We start from the raw sequence: 6,000 nt of genomic DNA on the forward strand, positions 1-6,000 counted from the left end.
TCACATCTTCCCTGTAAAAAAGGAGTCATGGGGCAGTGTAAACGCTATGCCAGTTGACTTTTAGTTCTTAGGCGCCATTCACACCAATGACTTGCAGGTCAAGGAACGAACCACGAGTGGTGACCAGGGAGCTGCTCATGACTACCGATGCATTCACGCCGGTGAGTGCAACTTGACCGTTTCATGAGTGGTGGCGTTCACTTCTGGTCGCGCCTGCTCTCGCCAAACAACACTGTCAGCGTGTTTCCATGTCCTACTTCTGCTCCGCTGATGGATTTCGTAGCTTTGCTACTCTATTCGTTGTGCTGACAAATTGAGCAGCTAGCAACTGATCCGAAGTGGGTTCTTTTCGTACAAAGTAAGCATTTGTGACCGTCGCCTTGCGACCAGTTTCGTCGCGGTGCCTTTTGTCAGTCGCTGGTGCGGACACCGCCTTAGCATGATGTGATGAACTTTAGTGCGTGAAATTTCACACGCAGGTCACTCTCCCTGAATTACTCTGTATTCTAACATGGTTATTCTATAGCCTATGCTTGTTTATAAGCTAACTCACAGTTACGATGAAGCGCTTATGTGTAGAATGAAGAAAAGCGCGGAAAAGATTGGAGACCACGAGTATGGCGAAAATACATCTTTACGCTGCTTATCTGTGTAGCCTTAAATGAAGTGGTACAAAGCACATTTGTCGCTTCGAGTGATGCCGTGCAAGCTGCGCTGTCACGCTCCACAGCGACAACAGGAAAACGTTTGAATATTTTTGTTGTTGCCATAGGGTCCATAATTTTGTTCGCCATGGTGTAGTTGTTGATTGGAAACAACGAGCGAGATCACTAACTTCACTACTGTCATTGTTTCTTGAAAGTGGACGGTCATCGCACTGTCTGCATTTTCACGTCGTCCCGAAAGAGAACGACGCAAGGCCAGCATCACACAAGCAACAATTGTAACTAATTTATCAGAACCTTGGTTAACGGGTACGAAAATGGAAAGCACTGGCAAAATATTCCATCTATAGCAATAAAGGAAGGACAAAAAATGACATGCATGAACTGTCTACATCCTCAGTTTCCAGGACTCCTAAATACCTTGTTTTGTTGGTTTTGGCTGGTCATACATTGGCATGGTTCAAAGCGTCCCGCACTTTATCATGTCGTGGGCGTTTATTCAAAACGCACATGGAACATTCTGATGCAGCTGCCGTTGTCACTTTATCGGTTTCGTCTCAAACACAATGCAAGGTAGCAAGCACTCAAAGCAGCGTTCCGCTATGTCCGTTGTCACAAGATATAGACTGGCGCTACTATTTCAGTGAGTTCTCAAGTGTGCGTCACATTCTTGTTTATAAATAAATGTGTCCATGCACATATCTTTCTTATTCCTTCCATTGACGTCAAACTTCCTGCTGTTTGTTCTACTTCAAAAGGACCTTTGGCGGCAAGCGTGCGTCACCGGCTGAAGATTTCAAAACTTTGAAGCCTTTTACATGCATCCGCGCTTCACCGACAAACGTAAACTTTGAATCTCTTGTTCAAAGCTATATGGTTTGAGCAAAAAGGACGTACTTCCTGTCTCGACAGTGAAAAAGTCACGGAATATTCTAAAATCAGAACGCCAGAGTCTTGCAATACGCAGAGTCCAAAGCCACGTGCGTCTTGTAAGCTCTCATACAAACTTATTCGCGTCTTCATTCATTCCTCTTTGTATGCGAACAGATTGTAGCGCCCATTGAAAATAGAAAGAGAACCATGTTTAAATATACTACAATTTTAACCTATTGGGTTTCATATTGCTTAACACTGTGGTGAGGCAAGCACTGTTCGTGCGTGGAACAACACATGGTGCACCTTTTCCCTTGATACATGCTGGTTATATTTGTTCTCAAGCTTTTGTTATGCTCTCCTCATTTCTTGGACAAACCCTTGTTATTCATGCTATGCGACGTTATGTATACAGTGGCCACAATATTTTATACTGCCTAAACTGTGTTCCTATTTATGGATACTTTTGTTCTCAGTACTTCTTGTGACCATTGGAAACTTCCCTTTGTCCACCTGCTGTTCTTTTCAGAAACGTTGTTACAGCGAGATATGAAAGGATTTTCGTAAGCCAGCACACATATTCATTGTAGTCCGCATGGCGGTCTTCGCATTGGTGTTAGCGTCATACGTCGTGAGTATATAACTCACGTATGACGTTTGCGTTGCATATATGCATATATAACAATGAACGTCCACTAATAGCTGTCTCTTGTACAGTGCAACTACTTGCAGGATAATAGATGTTCACAAAAATGAGGAGACATAATGAAGCTTTTCTTAAACAGCAAAAGCTTTTATTATGCGGACCAGGGATTTCGGTCATTGTTCCAATAACACTGCCAACGTCGCGCTCTTGCTTACCGCAAGAAATCTCAGGCTGGATCTATTGCATAGTTTTGGGTAGAAAACACAACAAATGCTGACATCCTTCGAAGCTCAATTTTTTGTGAATGCGCAGTCGAAGTGAATAAAGCGTAAGAAGTCAGTATAGTTACTGCTGGAAACGTACGTACGTATAAGCGAAGTACAGCATTGGTTTGTAAAGAAGAACTTGGAAATATGTAATGTTCAGTTGTACATCGTAAAGGAACTAATTAAAAGCCAGTAAAAATGAAGACGACATGAGAAATTATAACGCACAGTGTGAAAACGAGGGAAATGTTATGTATGCTTAATAATCAGCGCGAAAAGGATGGAAGACTCAATAGTTAGAAGAGCGGAGCACGAGCGCTATCTAACAACGGAAATCTGTTGAACAAGATGCACGAAAAAGAAAAGACGAATAAGCCAACTACTGGCGTGCGCAGGAAATCTGAGTCACGTGGAAATAGTTACTGAGCAAGTGCGTTTCACAATCTAGCAAAACGACAGATAGCTCAAACGCACAGTCATCGTGCAACCTTTCCATATGTACGGCTTCAGCAACTTCCCGAGCCCCTCTGTCAGAGTGCCTGATGATGATGTCAACTTACTGAAGACCGGTTTGCACCCACAAGACTTGCAATGCCTGAAATGTGAGAGGTAGGTGTTCCTTTTAAATTAGTGTTATGCTGGCACAGGCGCTCATTGATGCAGTTGCCCGTCTGCCTAATGCAGGCTTTTCCGCAAGGAAGAGAATTTCGATAAAGTATGCCTACGGCACAAGAACATAAGGCATTGGATTTGCGATGATTCACAGTGCCACCAACAACAGCTAATCTACCTGCCTTCATCTCAATCACATCACAAGCGTTACCTACTTTACGGTTGGCCAAAGAAACAATAACCAGCTTAAAACCTTTAACTTTCTTCCTCAAGCAATGGGCATGAGAGCAAGCCTACTCCTCCTCATGATTTCCAAGTCGTCAGTTTTAACAGGATGAGGTTTACAGTTCTTGATGAGTCTCTCGGTGCTCGTCCTGTGGTATTCTAACTCTGTGTCTTCTGTTGTTTTCTCGCTGATTAATAAGTATTAATTCTTTCCAACTCGCCCACCTTTGCACCTATTTCAAGTGTTATAGCGCACATTTAAAGTAACGTTCTAGTTTCTTTCAGAAACAAACCTCTAGTCAGATATTTCACCTAACAGAAACATGAAATAAGGTCCCGTTCTATGTGGCCAGCAGTGTTCTTTCCAGCTCTGAGAATCAGTTCTGCAGAAATGAGCGAGGTGGCCGACAGATTATGAGAGGGAAAATTTCTGCTTGAGCCGAGAGTACATAGCAGGATGCCACAATGAATTCCCGTACGGGTTTCTGAAGAAGAGAGCATTCCAGAAGAAGGAAAACTCTTCGAGGTCTATCTTGCATTTGCGTGTGATTTGTATAACTTAAGCGCTGCCAGTATTACAGTGAAAAACACATCTACGGCACTCATAGTTTAATGAGTCGCCAATGAAACATTGTGTCACGTCAACATCGTCGTGTATGCCGATATCCTGGCTGTTCAACACAGCAGGCCACTCTCCCTGTGCGAACATGCTAGCTTGACGTACAGTAGCCCGCCAATGTCTTCGGTACGGGATTTTTGCTGTTCGGTACAATGCAGCCAGCGTTTGTGAACACGATCCCCTAACGTCAAAATTTTTCGTGCGTTTCGGTCACATGCGAGAGTCCTACAGAAAGAATGACCCCTTTGTACTTCGCGGTAGAATAATACTTGCGGATATTCTCTACTATGTGTTGAATGCGGGTCGTTAAGCCACTATGCGATGCACCCCAACATTCACCACGCTAAGGCGGGTAACATTTAGACATTGGCAGGTTCTCACTAGATTTTAGAACTGCGCTGTGAAAAATATGGCTCTCGAAAAGTGGCAGCTTTCTTTTCACAGATGTTGATTTCCATAAATTACTATAGCGCGAAGTTCACTCGAGCTTAGCGAAAGAAAAGTACAATAAATAGTACCTTTCATAAGCGTGATTGGCCAGTGAAAAATTCCAATCCAATTTCTACGTTTGCATTTGCTTTTGTTGCTTCTGTAACTAAACTTTTATGATAAATTGTGTTCTGGATCCTGTACCATGCTGCTTGTGGCCTCTGGTGGCACTTCTTTTTATTCATCTGTAGGATTTCTGCCTGTTCGTCTATATTTAAAATACATTTCCTTGGCGATCCGTTTAAAGTGTGAAAGTTGGGAAAGCAGGCGTCGCCTGTAGCATACAGATTTGTAGAAAACAGCAAAGTGTGAATCGAGGCATCCACAATCAGCGGTGTCCGCGGCTTCCAAACGAGAGATACTTGAAACAGCGGAGGCCAGCTTTCTGTATTCGTGTTGAGCTTCAAGAGTGTTGCGTTGAGACCTGAGCTCAGGTGCGTGCAATGTGTTCTATATATAAGGAATGCTATGTATCTTCTACCAAACCAAGATTCTTTTATTTTGCGTCGAGGTAGTCACAGCTACTTAGCCATTCTGAATCGACTTTAGAGAATGCTCAGCAGAAGGCTCGAAGCCAGGGATATTTCGCAGAAGGTGTGGGCAGATTCGTCATTTTTATGCTGGTTTCAGACATGGGAGCTTTGGCAGGCAGCGTACTTCGGATTCCTCCCGTACTTGCACAAGCGCGGCAAAGGGTACACAACGAGGTGAAGAATTGAAGTGGCTAACAATTGCAGATCGAGGAGAGCCTAAGGCTCGAGCCAAGTTTCGAAAAAAAAGAAACAACGAAACTCGTCTTAGTTAATGTGTGATGCGGTTTGAGTGCGAATATGGCACTCTAAAAAATTTCGAATCCGCGCTGATAGCACAAGCTGCTTTGACAGCGAAGGCAGCATACAAAATAAAATTGGGGCACAATGGGAAAAACACAAGAGGAACGACAATAAATTCCCTACCGTACTTTGCACTTAGCCGGGGGTGTCATAGTCCAAAACAGAAATATTCTGATTATCCTGCATATGGTAAGCTGTTTTGACAATTTGGCCTTCGACATAAAAAGTTCGATACAGTACAAACAAAAATCAACACCCCTCCAAGTGAGAGCCGCATGCCTTACACCGATTGAGTCATCGTATGAGCCGATCACTGGTGTTGGCCACAGAGCAACACAAAGAAAACTGGCGACTCGCTTGATGAGGCGTGATCACTGATATCATACAGTGCACAGATTAACGCTTGCGTGAGGCCTAGCTGAAATAGCATTATAGCTACATGTTATTTTTATGAATAAGCCAGTTATTAGAAGTGGTTTCTCGTTCATGTTTCCGAATGGGTACATAGTAACCTATTGAAGCGTTGTATCCCAATAAGGCAAGTAAAGCAGTCAAGGTAATTGGCCTGCCGCACAGAGAATATAGGAGGAAACTCAGAATAGATAAATCTCCGTGGCTTATCACATAAAGTGTGTTTTGTCATCTCGAACATCACATTTTTCAAAGCCACACAACAGTTTCTCGGATCACGTCACTACAGAATAACTATCTGCCCGGGCAGACAGCTATTGAAAAAACAAAAACAAATTAAATGATTCACCTAACTGATCAC

General features: G+C 43.2%; 1 long non-coding RNA gene across 1 annotated transcript in view; it reads left to right on the plus strand.

Annotated features, from left to right (window-relative positions):
- Nucleotides 1-178, plus strand: part of LOC129380617 (uncharacterized) — a 468,422-nt gene extending 468,244 nt beyond the window's left edge. Inside the window, exon 5 of the long non-coding RNA XR_011893000.1 lies at nucleotides 98-178. This is a non-coding gene — a long non-coding RNA (uncharacterized lncRNA). The remainder of the gene's footprint in view (nucleotides 1-97) is intronic.
- Nucleotides 179-6,000: the final 5,822 nt, after the last annotated feature.

This window comes from Dermacentor andersoni, chromosome 3 (genome assembly GCF_023375885.2).
Source record: "Dermacentor andersoni chromosome 3, qqDerAnde1_hic_scaffold, whole genome shotgun sequence".
NCBI lineage: Eukaryota > Metazoa > Arthropoda > Arachnida > Ixodida > Ixodidae > Dermacentor > Dermacentor andersoni.